The sequence below is a fragment of the Coptis chinensis genome, chromosome 2 (genome assembly GCF_015680905.1).
Source record: "Coptis chinensis isolate HL-2020 chromosome 2, ASM1568090v1, whole genome shotgun sequence".
NCBI classification, from domain to species: Eukaryota; Viridiplantae; Streptophyta; class Magnoliopsida; order Ranunculales; family Ranunculaceae; genus Coptis; species Coptis chinensis.
The window spans coordinates 24,085,580-24,102,803 of record NC_141457.1 but is presented as its reverse complement, the minus strand read 5'-3'; the positions used below and the strand labels follow the sequence as shown (position 1 = coordinate 24,102,803).

At 37.9% G+C, this 17,224-nt stretch overlaps 2 long non-coding RNA genes across 2 annotated transcripts; one reads left to right on the top strand and one right to left on the bottom strand.

Annotated features, from left to right (window-relative positions):
* Positions 1-7,260: 7,260 nt before the first annotated feature.
* On the bottom strand, positions 7,261-11,697 carry LOC147515461 (uncharacterized). Its single transcript, XR_015213443.1, has 3 exons — positions 11,239-11,697; positions 8,687-9,003; positions 7,261-7,480 (listed from the first exon to the last, which is right to left on the bottom strand). It is a non-coding gene; the product is annotated as an uncharacterized LOC147515461 (long non-coding RNA).
* A 4,527-nt stretch (positions 11,698-16,224) lies between these two features.
* On the top strand, positions 16,225-16,604 carry LOC147515460 (uncharacterized). The gene is made up of 3 exons (XR_015213442.1): positions 16,225-16,279; positions 16,369-16,436; positions 16,511-16,604. It is a non-coding gene; the product is annotated as an uncharacterized LOC147515460 (long non-coding RNA).
* The last annotated feature ends 620 nt before the right edge of the window (positions 16,605-17,224 follow it).

Here is a 17,224-nt window from a genome sequence, read left to right as displayed (position 1 = left end):
ACTTAGCATGATGTGGTAGCTTTTTAATAGCTCGAGGAAGGGAAGGTTTATAGTTAGATTCTTGAAAACGTCCCTAATCTCCTCGCAAGTAATTTGTATCCCTAGTTAACATGGCTAATTTTTTGTGGAAACGGTGGTTTCGTCTATATTTAGCAATGGTATCACCCGGATGTTTAACCGTGGCTTTTCGTTTCTTAGGTTGTGTTGTAACCGGTACCTCTACAGGTGGTAGGCTCTTCAGTTTCTATTGGGGTATCTAGTAAAATAGTAGGTGTAGGGGCTATTGGTGGGGTAACTATAGGCATAGTTACCTTGTTATCAACCACTCTGCGTAACGGAGAGTGGTGATGGCATTTATCTCACCTACATTTTCATATTCATTACTAGTATTATCGGTTACCTCAAAGGTCGTGTTTGTTGTTTTAGGATTAGGTATTAGCGTGACTGGCAACACACCTTTGGTTTGGGCTTTATCTTGAGCCAACCGTTGGGTTAAATTATTAACGGATTGTAGAAGCCGTTGGTTAGATTGAGCCATGGTTTGGAAAAGTTTTTGGCTCACTTGTATGAAGGTGTCAAGGCGATCCGTTGTGTGGGTGTAGTAGTCACGTGGTGGTGGATTGGAACTATTTCACGTGAATTATTTATTGGTGGATTCCGATAATTATTATTGACCGAACGATACCTCTATTAGCATTATAATTATTATAATTACCTTGACCTTGTGCTTGACCTTGTCGAGGTTGCACTTGGTTGTTATAATTATTAAAATTACCCCCCACTCGCCCTTGTCGTAGTGGAGCTTGGTTAAAGGCATGCGTTGGCCTAACATATTGATTATTGTACCCTTGAGGTGTGACTTGTTGGTTATTTCTCCAACCGTAGTTGGGATTTTGTCTCCAAGGGGCTTTAGGTTCACTATTAATGGAACAAGCCTGTTTCATAGGCTATAGGACGATGGGAGTCGGGATGCTTTCGGGACTCCAACGTAAACTACATGGGTTTGAATTTACATTCATGACGGGATAGGCTTTTGTTGTACAGAAATGGCCTCTACCTTTTTAGTGAGTGATTCGATTAGAGTTTTAAGCTTGGAATCGTGTTTAATTTCAAACATACCGTGGCTTTATGTTGAAGAAGAACTAGCGGAGCGGAGTAATCGTCACTACCCCCAATTATTATTTCGCTTAGTTTGGTCTTCTAAAAATTTATAAGCCTCAGAGGCTCCTTTGCTTAAGAAACTACCCCCATTCATTATGTCAAGGACTTCTTTATGGTGGTGTAGAAGTCCTTTGAAAAGGCACGAACTAACGTGTCTTTCGCTAAGTTATGGTGTGGACACTCTATAAGCAGATCGGTGAAACGATTCCAAGCCTTCCGAAAATGATTCATGAGGATTTTGTCGAAAAGAAATGAATCTTGGAAAGCATCTCATCCGTTTTAGGGGTGGGTAAAAATGTTCCATAAACAAATTTGAACAAGTTTAGCCCACGAGTCCACGAAATTAAGCGCTTTGGGCGCTTAACCAAGACGCCTTTATCGGCTAAGGTGAAAGGGAATACCCTTAATTTAATTTGTTCCGTACCAACCGTAGGATGGTGGAATGTTGTTAGGACTTGTTCAATCCTACGACGTGTTGATGATAAGGTTTTCATGGTCTAAACCATGAAAAAAACGGGTAACAAATTAAAAATATTTGGAGGGATTCTCAAATCCCTCACTGGGTCCGCTAGAACGATGCAAGATTTGGGGCTATCGCCAAGGCTTTGTAGAAGTCCGAGAGAGGAGTCTCTCTTTCTTCCCCATTATATCGGTGGTGTGTGTAAAATAGTAGTTAGAGGTGTAGTGGGTGGTATACTAGATAGATTTGATTGTTGATGTTGTTGTGTATTTACGTTCGGTGTTTTGTTTATTGGGACCTTAATCTCATGCAAGACTAAGTCGAGCTTAACTAAACATGCAACACTCCAAACAATTTCGATATACTAGTATAAACCTCTAACGAGGAGATCGCGAGGTATGGAAGAAAGGAATACCGATAAAGCGTCCTTGCTTTCGCTTATGAATAAGCGTCTTGTTTACGCTTGTTGTTGTATAGTAAGAGCGAGGTTAGAACACTGAAAAATATGAAAGATCAAAGTTTGAATCAAAACCGTGGAAATCCGAAACTTTAACGGCGGCCAAGCAGAGATAAGGCCCGCGCTCGAAAGTAATTTTCAGATTACAGTGTTTTTTGGTCGCTTTCAGCTCGGTGTGAAGTCGAAGTTCCAGTTGTATGAGCGCGGGGCTTGGTATGGCGCTGGCGCTTCTTTGGTAGACGAAATTCCAAGAACTTAGCGCTGGTCGCGCTCTCCTTTGAAGCTGGCGCTGCAGCGGTATTTTTCGCTGAATTTGTCACGCCTGAATCGGGCAAACCACAAGATGAAACAAACAAGGGTGGGTGGGTTTAATGGGACTTAAAAATGACTACTTCTACAAGGAAAACAATGCTAAAGTGTAACTAAGATGGGCCATTTGATAAAAGTAAAATGAATAGTCTACCTACGAAATGAACGATGAATTCAATCCGTAAGTAAACTAAAACTGGACTTTTACTAGACTATTATCAAATCTTCTACTCTCAATGCGAATTGCACTAAGTGGAGTAGGAAGTTCGTTCCACTCCTAGTTCCCTAGCATGGATTGTTTTCTAAGTCTAAGAAATCAGTCTTAAGTCAATGAGAGCTTTACGAAGGGAATTATACTACGATGCAACTACCCACGAAATGCAACTAGTCGATTATCAGACAACTAAGGGAATGCTATGTTGATTCGATGATAAGGAGTTAGAGGGGGGATTGATTCCACCTTAACTCAACTTAATCCACTAACGACGAGTCGTCGTAATCCGAATTGAACTGCTACACAGAACAATCGGTTCTTCCTAATCCCTAATTACACATGGCATTTCTACCAATTTATAATTAGCATGTGAACGATTAAACCCATTCTCATGGTGAACTAAATGTTTCTAGAGTGGAAAGGAAATTACGACAATCTCCGATAATTGGAATCAAGCTTTCATCAAGGTTTCTCAACCCCCTAATGGAGTTTTAGCCTTGAATCATTCCTAATCATTTCCATTTAAATTAAATCTAAACATAATATAAAGCATTGAAATTTACTAATTTAAACAATAATGAAATCTAAATTAATGACTAAAATGAAATAAGAACAAGAATTGAAATTAGATCTAGAAATGGAAATGACAAAATCGAAATTGATAAAGAATACTACTTTATTTATCTAATCAAATTGAAGAACAAGATTCAAAGGTTTAATCTACTACAATGAATTGAAACTAATGAAACTAAGTTCTAAAACTAATTAATGGAGGCTAACTAATCTAGGTCTAACTATCTACCTAACCTAACTGCCATTAACACTGAGTCAAGCTTTTGTTTTTATACATCCAGATCCAAAAATCGTGCATGGGCTTGGAGCCATGTTTTGGGCAGAATCGGAGCCCAAAACCCAATTCTTTCAAATCAAAAGGCCTTTTCAGCTGCAGTTGGCTTCCACAGACTTTTCGTCCACTTCTGCTCCTCTGATTGGGTCAAGGCTTGGACCATTGCAAAGCTCTTTCCGAGCCGGTCGTTTTGACATAAGGTAGGCCTCAATCCAAGGTCTGAGTCCAAAGATATGGCATTCGGAAGTTCTGCTGACTTTTGCTCCTTTATCTCGCTAAAGTGGCACATTTCGCACATAATGGACTTTGAAGCTGAAATGCATAAAAACACGTAATCGATTAACTCTTACTTATTATTCACATAATTGGTCTAACAGTATGATTATTAAGGGGTTAAAACTACAGTTTTGGGCTCTTATCAGCAACAGAATAGAATAGTAGAGAGAATGAACCGTACTATTGTAGAGAGGATGAGATGCATGATGTCTCACTCTAAGCTACCTAGAACCTACTGGGTAGAAGCAATGCGTACAGCCGTGTATGTGATCAACCTATCACCGTCAAAGCCTCTGAATAATGATTATCTAGAGAGAGTATGGTCAGGCAGAGATGTTGATTATGGATACTTGAGGGTATTTGTGTGTAGGGCATTTGTGCATATTCCGAATGATGAGAGATCCAAGCTTGATGACAAAGCCAAGTAGTGCCTTTTTCTGGGTTATGGAGATGAAAAGTTTGGTTACAAACTCTATGATATCTGATTAACAAGAAGGTAATCCGAGTCGAGATGTTGTGTTCCTGGAAGACCAAACCATAGCAGACTTTGAGGAGGGTGAGAAGCTACAGGCTTTCACCAATAATCTTGTTGATTCAGAACCAGAAGTTCCTACAGTGGAACGTGCAGAAGGCATTGAGAATGCAGAGAACCATGAATTTGAAGCTCATGATGAGAATCCTATTACTCATGATGGGATAGAACCTATTGGTATAGAAGATGCAGATGAAGTGCATGAACCACAACAAGAGCAAGCAGAAGTGCATCCTCCTGAGGCACCAGCAGATGGGGCGAGGAGGTTAGACAAAGAGAGGCTAGCTTCAACCAGGTATCCACCACATACGTATGTTTTACTATCTGATGGTGGAGAACCTATGTACTATCAAGAGGCACTTGAAGGTACAGACAAAGAAAAGTGGTTGAAGGTCATGCATGACGAGATGGATTCTTTGCATAAGAATCACACTTATGAGTTAGTTGAGAAACCGTAAGGACGAAAAATTCTAAAAAATAAGTGGATCTACAAGGTCAAACATGAGGAGAACAATCCACACCCAAGGCACAAAGCTCGCCTTGTTGTGAAGGGATTTGGTCAAATGAAATGTATTGACTTTGATGAGATTTTCTCTCCTGTAGTGAAGATGACTTCTATCCGGGTGGTATTGGGTATGACCGCAAGTATGAACCTAGAGGTTGAGCAGCTAGATGCTAAGACAACTTTTCTTCATGGAGACCTTGAAGAAGATGTCTACATGGACCAACCAGAGGGGTTTGAGGTCAAAGGCAAGGATCACCTAGTATGCAAGCTGATAAAGAGCTTGTATGGGTTGAAGAAAGCACCGAGACAGTGGTACATAAAGTTTGATTCCTTTATGGCGAAGCAAGGATACAAGAAGTCTACTTCTGATCATTGTGTGTTTGTTTAAAGATTTCCATATGAGGATTTCATAGTGCTCTTGTTGTATGTGGATGATATGTTGATAGTTGGCTCAAACATCAACAAGATATCCAAGCTGAAGAAAGACTTGAGTAAGTCATTTGAGATGAAAGATTTGGGTCAAGCAAAGCAGATACTTGGGATGCGGATCACCGTGACGAAAAAGAGTGGGAAGTTGTGGCTTTCTCAAGAAAGCTACATTGAGAAGGTGTTGAAGAGATTGAACCTGGATCAAGTGAAGCCAGTCAGTTGTCCGCTTGGTGGCTAGTTCCGCATGACCAAAGAGATGTGTCCAAAGGGTGAGCATGAGCAGAGTCAGATGGAAAAGATTCCTTATGCATCCGCAGTGGGTAGCTTGATATACGCAATGGTGTGTTCAAGACCGGATATTGTTTTCGCCATTGGTGTTGTAAGCCAATTTCTGTCAAATCCGGGGAAGGAGCATTGGGAAGGTGTTAAGTGGATATTGAGATATCTCAAGGGCACTTCCAAATCATGTTTATGTTTTGGTGGAAGTAAGCCCTTACTTCAAGGCTACACTGATGCAGACATGGCAGGTAATGTTGACTCGATGAAGTCCACCTCGGGTTATCTGGTTACTTTTGCAGGGGGAGTAGTTTCTTGGCAATCTAAGTTGCAAAGGTGTGTTGCCCTCTCCACTACAGAAGTCGAGTATATTGCATCCACTGAGTGTTGCAAAGAGATGCTATGGATGAAGAGGTTCTTCAATGAACTAGAGCTCCAGCAGAAATAGTTTGTAGTTATATGTGACAGTCAAAGCGCCATCCATTTGAGCAAGAATCCGAGTTTCCATTCTAAATCCAAGTACATACATGTGCGTTATCATTGGATTAGAGAAGTACTCAAAGACAAGCATTTGTGTATCGAGAAGATCTATACCGACAAGAACGGACTGGATATGATGACCAAAGTCTTACCAAAAGGTAAGTTTGATGTTTGCTGTGCTACCGTCGGAATGGTAGCAGACTCCTCCTGTTGATTTGGAAATTGCGTGGAGGTATCCCTCCTCACTGTTCGGGAAGGGGAGATTGTTGGAGTTATCCCTCACATGAGGAGAGGAGAGAAATCAGTTTAGCTTGTGTGGAAAAGCAAGAGTGTGTCACGCGCCCTCCACAAGCTATTGAAGCGCTCCCCGCGCTCAAGCGCCTGGACATTGACTCAGGCAAGAGTGCGCGCCGCGTCCTCTATAGGCAAATCTTAAGCGCGCCTCGCGCTCAAGCGCTTGGACATCGTCCAAGGCAAGAGCGCGCCCCGCGCCTATTGTAGAAAAATTCTGAGCGCACCCCGCGCCCATGCCTAATTTTGGCAGGATTCTATTTTTGCGGAACTGCGAGTTTTGCATTATATGTTGGGGTTTTTGGCAAAACCTAACACTCGAGAGAAAACACAGAAGTCAGAGAAAACCCAATCTTGAAAGCTATCAAGATTGAGAGATAATCTTTACAGAGATACAAGCCTGTAAAAATAGAGGAGTGATCTAGTAAGGTGAGAGACTGCAATGAGTGATTGTAATCTTTCTTCCCACTTTATAAAAGGATTAGCTCTTGTGGAAGTAGGCACCATTGGCCAAACCACGGTATATTTTTGTATTGTGGTTTGCTTTTACTGCTTTACATTATTATCTGTTGTTAATAGTTGTTTAGCGAGTTGGGCATGTTAGCACTACTAAAAAAAGACATTTGATGACAACTTTTAGTTGTCATGAAATACATATAATGACACTTTCTAGTTGAAAAAATAGTCATCGTTACTGGGGGTGTCATAAAAAGTCTACCAAAACCGTTATAAACTCCATAATAGTTTTAGTGGAAGTGTCAAGAAAAATCCATTTTTAATGTCAAAAATAACTTCAAAAATCATCATAAGATGGAAAGTATTTATGATGGTTATCATAAAGCAGTCAAAAGTTAGTGGTAAAAAGCACGAAGATATAGCTTGGCTTATGACTTCTATGACAAAAACGTCATGAAAATTTCTTGATTTTTCATAAAAAAAAAAAAAAATTATTATTACCAAATTTATCATATAATCAATTTGCCAGGAATTGCATTGCAAATAATTTAAACCAAAACATGACATAAAATTTTTCCATATATGAATTTATCAATAGCATAACAGTAAAAATATGACTAAAATTCAATTACATTTGTCCACATGTATATATCCTAATTAAAAGTACATGCTGAACTAAAAAAAATGGAGCTTTCCATAATCTGACTAACAAAAGAAGCTTTCCACTATTTGACTCTTTCAATCGAATCTACATAAGCTTTCCACGGCCTGACTCTTTCAACCGAATCTAAAACAAACAAAGTTAGGAACAAATGGGTTAGTTTGTTTTTATAAAAAAAAAAAAGAGTAACCAATTAATCAATTATATAATACGTAGAATCAGTAAAAACCTGAAAAAATAATTGAAAAATCGTCAATGCAAATAATGCACCATGCATGGTAATTAACCCTTAAAGCAATGTTGATGACAAACTATTTGATCATCTTCACTTAAAATTGCACTATTGCAGATCGGTTATCCCATTCCTTGGAATACAATTTAAGGAAACAAATGCCTAAATGTGTTTCTAAACATGGAATCCGTTCTTATGCCTAAATGGGAACTACTTCTGAACTGAATATGCAAAATGGAATGGTGTGGCAGCTCACCCTAAAGGTAATGAGAGCAGATCACAATTTTAATTTTTTTGCTAACTATGTTCCTAGCTACTTGCACTGGATGAAAAAACAAAGTAAATTTACAAGGTTCTAAGTGCAAGAATAAACAGCACCAAGTGTGTAAGTGTGTAGTAACTTACTTAAACATGAGATAAACACTCATGGGGCCCTCCGCTTTATAAAGCACACTGTTCTTATGTTAACATGTGTAGCACACATATTTTATATATATACTTTAGTATAAGGGGTCTTCGATCTGTGGTCTTGGACTATTGGCAAAAGGCACCACTAGAACAAAATAAGAAGTTAAATGGAGTCTAGGATAAAGGATCATAAACTTTCAGAAACCAAGTTAACTACTCTACATCTTTATCACTTACATTATTTACGACCATTTGTATACATAGCCAACAAACATAAACTATATATATCCTAGTCTACTTCACAAGATCACATATCAAAATTGCAATCGATAATTTTGTTACACTATTATTAGTTTAGCCATAGTACCATAAATAAGAGTCACAAAAGTCAAGTTGCATACGAATAAATGGCTCCTAATGCATACTATAAAATTTGAATCCACTACAGAATCTGGAATGCATCCTTAATTTAAGCAGACCCCATAAAAACCACTTTAACCATCTAAGATCAGTGTAGCACATTCGGAAAAACAAGAAAAGACTGGACTTCAGACGTACTTGTGGTCAAATCAAGCAAGCAATACTTAAGGCATATGATAAACCAATCAAAGTATAGCATGTATAATTAAGTGCAACAACTCAGCCATATGCAACAAAAGGAAGACCACACATGAAAAAAACAAAAAACTTACTAATCACACAATGATCGAAGCGGGTTGTTCTTCACAAAATGTTCTCACTTGATATTTCTTGGTCGACCCCTTTTCCCAAGACTTACATTAGGAGGATTCTGACTTGGGGACAGAGAAGCAACCTTTACTGGTCCATCATGAGATGCATTCTTGGTAGACTGAGAAAATGCTTCCCCCTTCTTGGGAGAATCACTACCAAGGACAGAAACATTATGCATCTCAGCGTCACCATTGCTTGTGATTAACTTCGCAGATTTTTCTGAAAGTGCATCGCCTACACTAGGAATAGCAACATCACTCTCCAGATTTTCAGTACCCTGTCCAACAGATAACATAAACTGGTGATTCGATATATCTGATCAAACGATGTATATTTGGGGTTCCAAGAACATATACTTTTCAATAAAAATAAGTATCTGCGTTGCCTTATTAGAATTAGTTTTCTTTTGCGAACTTCTATCAGTAGCCTGAAGCATGCCAAAACATTGAGTCAGAAATATCAAAACAGTCGCCTACTATATTGTACTCGTTGTTTACGTAATGTGACAAAAAAAAAGACAGTAGGTAAATGTGCAGCATACTCTAGAGTCTAGACCTAGTAAACGTACTTGTCAAATAACAGAACCCCATCTTGCCTTTTATCAAACATCTAATATGCAAAGAACATAATAACACACACACACATCCACAAAACATTTCGAACAACTACTATAGAGAATCAAAATCGCAGTTGCTGATTTAAGCATGTACAAATACAATGCAACAAAACATTTTATGTGAAACTAGATTTTCAATAAAAAAGATTAACTATTTCTGATAAAAACTTCCAAAAAAAGAAACTTTTTTAGATCGAAATGTTAAGCAACAGGATTGCAAAGATGAAGAGACGAAAATAAAAGTACCCACATGTTTACCATAAGTTCAGCAAATATCGAATTTTAATTCTCAAAATGTGCAGCAAAAATCTTCTCCCATGACTTTCAAAACAAGTCCAGTGGTTAAGCGAACTCCTAGTGGCTTAGGAAGCGGTTTCGAACATTGAAGAGAAAAGAAAAAGATTCGGTAGAGGAAGCTTATCCAGGGTTTCGAGAGACTAGCATAGGCGAGGGACTAAAATTGGTTTCAAGAAGAGAGGTCACAGTGCATGGGAATTCTATTCTTTTATTTACTTTTTGTGTTTTATCTTTTCTTTTCTCGTGAGACTGTGAGAGGCTTGACCACTCGACTCCCAAAAGCAAATAACTCGATGGGTTCAAACCCCTACGACGATTAACCTAAACCGTGTCATAAATTTCTTGAAGGTTGTCTTAGTGACATCATAAATTTCTAAAGCCGTCATAACAAAGAAGTCAACTTGACGGTTTTAGAAAACTTGTCATAAAATCATCATATTTTCTTGACACTTCTATCATACCCTACACAATCTTACGATAGTTGTCATAATAATTTCACTAGAGAACTTATCAAGATAGAAAAAAAAACAACCGTCATAATTAATATGTTCTTTTTTTAGTAGTGTAGTTTAGTTGTTAGTTGATATTTAGATTGTTGATTGGAGTGGTTATTATTCAAAAAAATTATGTGTAGTGGGAAATCGATTAACATTGGTGTTTAACCCTAACAAAATTTTGCCGTAGCAGGATTCAAACTAAAAAAGGGAGGAGCTCGCCTATCTACCCCTACTAGCTAGTGCATGAGCAACAAAATTAGAGTCCTTGAGGATAAAATGAAAAGTAGAGGCATCTAACAATGAAGTACAAACATAAATATCATGTACTAATGATTCAGATGGTATATATGCAATTCTTCATATTGCTTTCTAGCAAAACTTTTAATGGATGAAATACATATTTGTCTATCGAATTGAGGGCTCATTCTAACTTGTGTAGTTCTTCAGGTACATGTACCCTCGTCAAAAACTGGTGACAATTGCATCATTGACTAATAGTTTACATTGACATATACGTCAGGTGCATGCATCTCAAAGTATAGATCGTATCTTAATGGTAATAAGTGCAACCTCACCTAAGAGTTTGTTCCAAGTTTGATGTAGAAACACAGTGAAGTTATCAGCTTGAATCTCAAGGCAGCACTTGGAAGATGTGCTCAAATTATAGATCGAATTTGAGAATTTATGTTATCAACAAAACATAGGTAACAGGAATCTGCACTGCTGAACACACTGGTACTGTTGATGGCCATGGTTTGAGCAAAACCTTGTTGACAAAGTTGTGGGGAAGTTGACTTGAGAAGGTTCTTTCTAATTTCTAAAGCCAATGGTGCAACAAAAATAATGGATAGAGTCTATGAATTATCTTTCTCAAGTTCTCACCAAAAAAGAAAAGTTTTCTTGCACTACGGTCCTGCAAAGTGGGTTTTGTGAACGAGTGTATTTCTTTCCTCAACAAACGAAATGTTGGAACTTGGAAAATTTAGATATCATATAACTACATGTTTCTATGATTAATATTCAAAACATAATTTCATGTTGGATTGAGACTTCGTTATATATCAGCGTTGAATAAAAATCTTGACGATACAAATTTCTTTACCTGAATTCTGGGACACAAATCTCTTTCTCAGCCTGAGTAGTGTGAAGCACTTGAAAATTTCCAGAGCCGAGAGTAGCTGACAAACAATAAACATAAATTTTTTGAAGTCCTACAAATTTAGATGTTGCTGGAATGAAGAATCGTGTTTTGTAGGTGGAAAGCTTAGTGCAAAACTGCAAATGAGGTTCTGTCAGTAACAGACGACGGGAAAAGTCCATTTATCAGAACACACAGGAAGTCCTCGTTCAGTTATTTTACTCTGGTCTTAAAACCTAAAAAGCAATAGCATTTGATTCTTCAAAGTCTCTATCTTTGCTGGCTTCAATGATTTTGGATCAACTTACGCGACCAAACTTCCAAAGACTTGAAACAAACAGAACAACTTAGTTCATCAGCAAAAAAAAAAAAGAAAAAAAGAAAGAAAGAAGCAATTTAGTGCAAAGCAAGCAGAAATTAAGGTCCAATTGCATTGACTAAGGGGCTATTTGTTTTTGTTATAAGAGGGTATTATAAGATGGTCTTATAAAGTGGTTTGTTTTTCATTTTAAGTTCCTCTTACAACAACTTGTAAAAATAGAAAAAACAAATACATGACATTTTATAGATGGTTATCTTTATATATATATAATAGTAGTCCCTTTTGCTGCTCTACGAGGGTGTCCACGTAATCAAATTTTAAGTACCATATTTACTCACGATAAATCAGGAGAGGATTACGATAAATCAGGAGAGGATTACGAAAAAAATGGAGAAAAAAACTGCACTTACGAATTCCGCAGTTACGTTGGAGTATTGGAGATGTGATTTGACTTGAAATCAGCTACTTTTCTTCTTCGCTCGGCTTTGCTTTCTCATTCTTCCAACTCATTCTCAGCCGATGCTTTAGTCCCCGAGTATAGCCGCGCAATCTCGGCTACTCGCACTCAAGATCCCCTTTCATCCACCAATTGATATTTCGATGCTCACTCAAGTTTGGTTTATGTCAACCCAGAAGTATGTTCTATTGTTTTCCTTTATATAGAATTAGTCGATTTTATCAAGATTTATTCTTCTCATTCTATCTGATTTTATCTCTGTAGATGGCAAAATCCATTTTTGGTTTATGTCAACCCAGAAGTATGTTTTATTGTTTTCCTTTATCTAGAATTAGTCGATTTTATCAAGATTTATTCTTCTCATTCTATCTGATTTTATCTCTGTAGATGGCAAAATCCATTTAGTCCCTCATCTCTGGCAAATCCACCAATTCTTCAAACCCAGAAGAGAGAGGTTTTGAGAGAATTGTATTAAAGAAGCTGAAGAGGCTAAAGAAGACATTGCTGAAAAGTGTTATCAAGTGACTACAGCTTTGAAGGCGAAAGTATGGAAGCTCATCATCCCCGACATTACTATGAGCCCATACTTCGAGCAGAGAAAGTCTCGAAAGTTGCAGAACAAGAGGCGATGAAGGAGTTGGAGAAAAAATGTTATTTTCTCTATAATAAAGAGTCTATCTAAGATGGAGGTGGCCTTCCATTTAGTTAGAGGTGAGGTTCCTAGGAAATTTCCATTTAATAGTAAAGTATGCATTTTGTATTTAATGTGACATAATGTTGAGATTGCCGAAATCGGTACTTACTGTTTTTGCGCGCATCTTTATCTAGCTCACTAGCTGTGAAGATTGAAATTAGATTTCAGTTTCAGTGAGCACGCATTTCGATGGTAATTTCATTACTTGACATCCGTTTATTCAGCAGAAGAGAATAAAGTAGAGAGCATTAAAAGGGACAAGGCCGCAATTGAAAATTTTCTCCAAGAAACTATTGAGAAGCACCAAGCGAGAACTTCTTTGGGCAAAAGGAGCATTACACAAATGCTTTAAGTGGAGCCAAGGAGGTGAAGAAGCATTGGCGAGGCAGCTAATCTTGAAGCTAGAACTGAACTGGAAAGTCGTTTTTGAGAGAAGTCGGTGAACGTGAAGCTGCATTAGTTCAAACACTAGATGAGCCGAGGCAAACTTTAACTAGAACGGAACAACAAGTACACTTTCGACGTATTTTTTCGGTGCTCTTTTATTAGTATTCTGAGTTAACAAATTATAAAATTTCTGAATTAATTTTGTAGGCAGTGTTTCGTGAAGAAATGCTTCATAGAGACATTGGTGATCTTCAAAATTGATATCAAGTATGTAAAGTTCTTTTGACTATACACCGTCTTCATGTTTTTTATTGTGTTGTAGTACGATGGGAAATGACATTTTATAATAATTCTATTTAACATTGTCTTACATTGTTATCAGGCAAGTGAGCGTCGATGTGAAGAGCTAATCACACAAGTTCCAGAATCTACTAGGCCACTTTTAAGGCAAATTGAAGCTATGCAGGTTATATTGATTATTTGAGATAAATTTTCATACACATGTTACAGAGTTTGCCTAAATTTTTGTGTTTACATTTTGCGTAAGAGACTGGATTTAAATAGCATCCACTTTCTCAATGGTAACAGGAGACAACAGCCAGGAGGGCAAATGCTTGGGCTGGTGTTGAACGGGCCCTCAATTCTAGCCTTTAGGTTTGAAATTTCTAGAGAATGATGTGGCCATAGTGATTGCTGTGATACTTATCATATGCTTTGGTGTTCTGAATTTACTTCACATTTTAGTTTGTAGGAGGCAGAACTTTCTCAAACTTTATCTCGAGTCTGCGGTGCTGGAAGCTCAGGTTATTTTCTATTAATGTCTTTGTCATAATAATAAATATAACAGTATACACTTAACCTATCGAGATTTCCAGGTATCATGTCGTAGTATAATGTTGCGTTATAAAATATTATGATAAATATTATGTTAATTTGTTGATAAATGGATTCTTTGTCCAAGTTCATGGTCTCCATTTTGGAAGACTAAAAAAAAAAAAAAAAAAAAAAAAAAAAAAAAATTGGATTATTTGTACGTGTCAAACATAAATGATATGATTCAATTGGGCATGACATGGTCCAGTTTGTAGTTTTATTATTAACCGATTACATGTTGTTTTTGAATTGATTAAGTCACTCTTTCGAAGTGTCTAGCACCCTCAAATATACATGTTAAGGTCATAGTTCTGCTGCACAAAAAGTTTATTTTAACCAAAGGATTTTGGGTTTTCAAGATAAGGTCAAGAAAGTTGTTCAAGGGAGAAAATTTACTAATTCACCGGATAATTGACGGTTCTTTTTAGAAAAAATAAGTGATTGACTGTTCAAAGTACTCCATGGCTTTTAGTTCATGTCGTAACACCTTAGGTTAGTTTTTATGCTTTGGACAGGAGATGCTTTGCTATAGGTTTATACCTGATGTAAGCTCACCCACCCCTCCCCTCATATCCTCTGTTCTCATAAACAATGTAGGACACCAATCTAATTGTAGAAGTTCAAAATGAGGAAAACTAAATAAGAAGTTCGATTCTTAGAATGTATAAGGCTAAGACAAAGTTTAAGTTTTGGAAGTTTAGTATTTTGGTTTACTTACCAAGAGTTGGGGATTCAACCTACTTGGACCGGTTGGATGTGCGAGGCGAATAGTGTAACATCACGCTCGCGCATCTCAACCCAACTTGGAGGTTGAAGTTCCAATCTTTGACGACCAAGAGTTTGGGATTCAACCTACTTGGACCGGTTGGATATGCGAGGCGAGTAGTGTAACATCACGCTCGCGCATCTCAACCCAACTTAGGGGTTGAAGTTCCAATCTTTCTTTTACGAACACTTTCCAAGCTTATACGTATTTTGTATAATTAATCATTAGTTAATTAGCTAAACGTAGTTAATTTTCATGTTTACCACTTTCATAGTTTTAAGCTCACCCACCCCTCCTCTCATATCCTCTGTTTTCATAAACAACGTAGGACACCAATCTAATTGTAGAATTCTTAGAATGTATAAAGCCCAGACAAAGTTTAAGTTTTGGAAGTTTAGTCTTTTGGTTTACTTACCAAGAGTTGGGGGGATTCAACAAGATCTACTTGGACCGGAACTTGGATGTGCAAGAGGGGATTCAACCTAGTTGGTAACATCAGTGTAACATCACGCAAGATCTCAACCCAACTTGGAGGTTGAACTTCCAATCTTTGACGACCAAGAGTTGGGGATTCAACCTATTTGGACCGGTTGGATGTGCGAGGCGAGTAGTGTAACATCACGCTCGCGCATCTCAACCCAACTTGGAGGTTGAAGTTCTAATGTTTGACGACCAAGAGTTGGGGATTCAACCTACTTGGACCGGTTGGATGTGCGAGGTGAGTAGTGTAACATCACGCTCACGCATCTCAACCCAACTTGGAGGTTGAAGTTCCAATCTTTGACGACCAAGAGTTGGGGAGTCAACCTACTTGGACCGGTTAGATGTGCGAGGCCAGTAGTGTAACATCACGCTCGTGCATCTCAACCCAACTTGGGGGTGAAGTTCCAATCTTTCTTTGACGAAGACTTTCCAAGCTTATACGTATTTTGTATAATTAATCATTAGTTAATTAGTTAAGCGTAGTTAATTTTCATGTTTACCGCTTTCATAGTTTTAAACTCACCCACCTCTACCCTCATATCCTCTGTTCTCATAAACAACGTAGAACACCAATATAATTGTAGAAGTTCAGAATGAGGAAAACTAAATAAGAAGTTTAGTCTTTTGGTTTACTTACCAAGAGTTTGAGATTCAACCTACTTGGACCGGTTGGATGTGCGAGGCGAGTAGTGTAATATCATGCTCGCGCATCTCAACCCAACTTGGAGGTTAAAGTTCCATCTTTGATGACCAAGAGTTGGGGAGTCAACCTACTTGGACCGGTTGGATGTGCGAGGCGAGTAGTGTAACATCATGCTCGCGCATCTCAACCTAATTTGGGGGTTGAAGTTCCAATATTTCTTTGACAAACACTTTCCAAGCTTATACGTATTTTGTATAATTAATCATTAGTTAATTAGCTAAACGTAGTTAATTTTCATGTTTACCATAATCAAATTTACTAAAAACAGAATGCCGACGAGCTTATCGATTCCGTGGAGACATTCATATTTGATTGCGATGGTCGTTTTTCTATATTCTATGTAGTTACTAATTTTATCTAAGGTAATTTGGAATTTAGTCCGGTGATGATGATCATGTTTGGCATGCAGGGGTTATATGGAAAGGCGATAGTCTGATCGATGGAGTGCCCCAAACTCTTGATATGCTTCGTTCCAAGGCACGATGGAATTCTCTCTCTCCCCCAATAATACTCCGGAAGAATTAATTTTTTTTCTCCTTTTCTTTCTTCAGGGCAAGAGATTAGTATTTGTTACAAACAACTCCACCAAATCTAGGAAACAATACGGAAAAAAGTTTGAACAGCTTGGCCTTAGCGTCACCGAGGTCGGTTTCACTCGAGCTTGCTTCATTTTTTTACTCACTCTATAAACTCTTTGCATATTCTTGCAATTTTAATTATTGCTTTCGAAAGTGTTTGGGGAAGAAATTTTTGCTTCATCTTTCATTTTGCTGCTTATCTCCATCCATTAATTTCCCCAAGGATAAAAGGTATGCTTTTGTAACCAAGAACCTAAGACCTTGAGCAGATCATATCCTCTCGAAACCTATAAATCAAAAGCCTTGACCCACCATTCTTGAATTTGTTCTATAATATATATTTTTTTCCTTTTCTTTGGCGGACATATAGGTCTACGTAGTCTAAATAAATTTGTAGCCATTGTAACCAACCTCGAAGGCAACTCTCAAACCCATCTCAAGTTTCTTGATCAGATCAAAGACGCCCCCATCCATGAATTGATCAAGGAAAAAATGATGCAGAAGCAGAAAACAACGAACCTGCTGGGCGTGGGTTCTGCTTTTTCTAATACAAAGCACCACACCGATATTCAAGTCACTGATATTAATGGCTCGGCAGAGGTCGAATTTTGTAGTATCAAGCTTCCAGTTTTCGGTAAGTGTCTTTGAAAGGATCGCTTCAATCAATCAATTGGTTCCATGTATTTT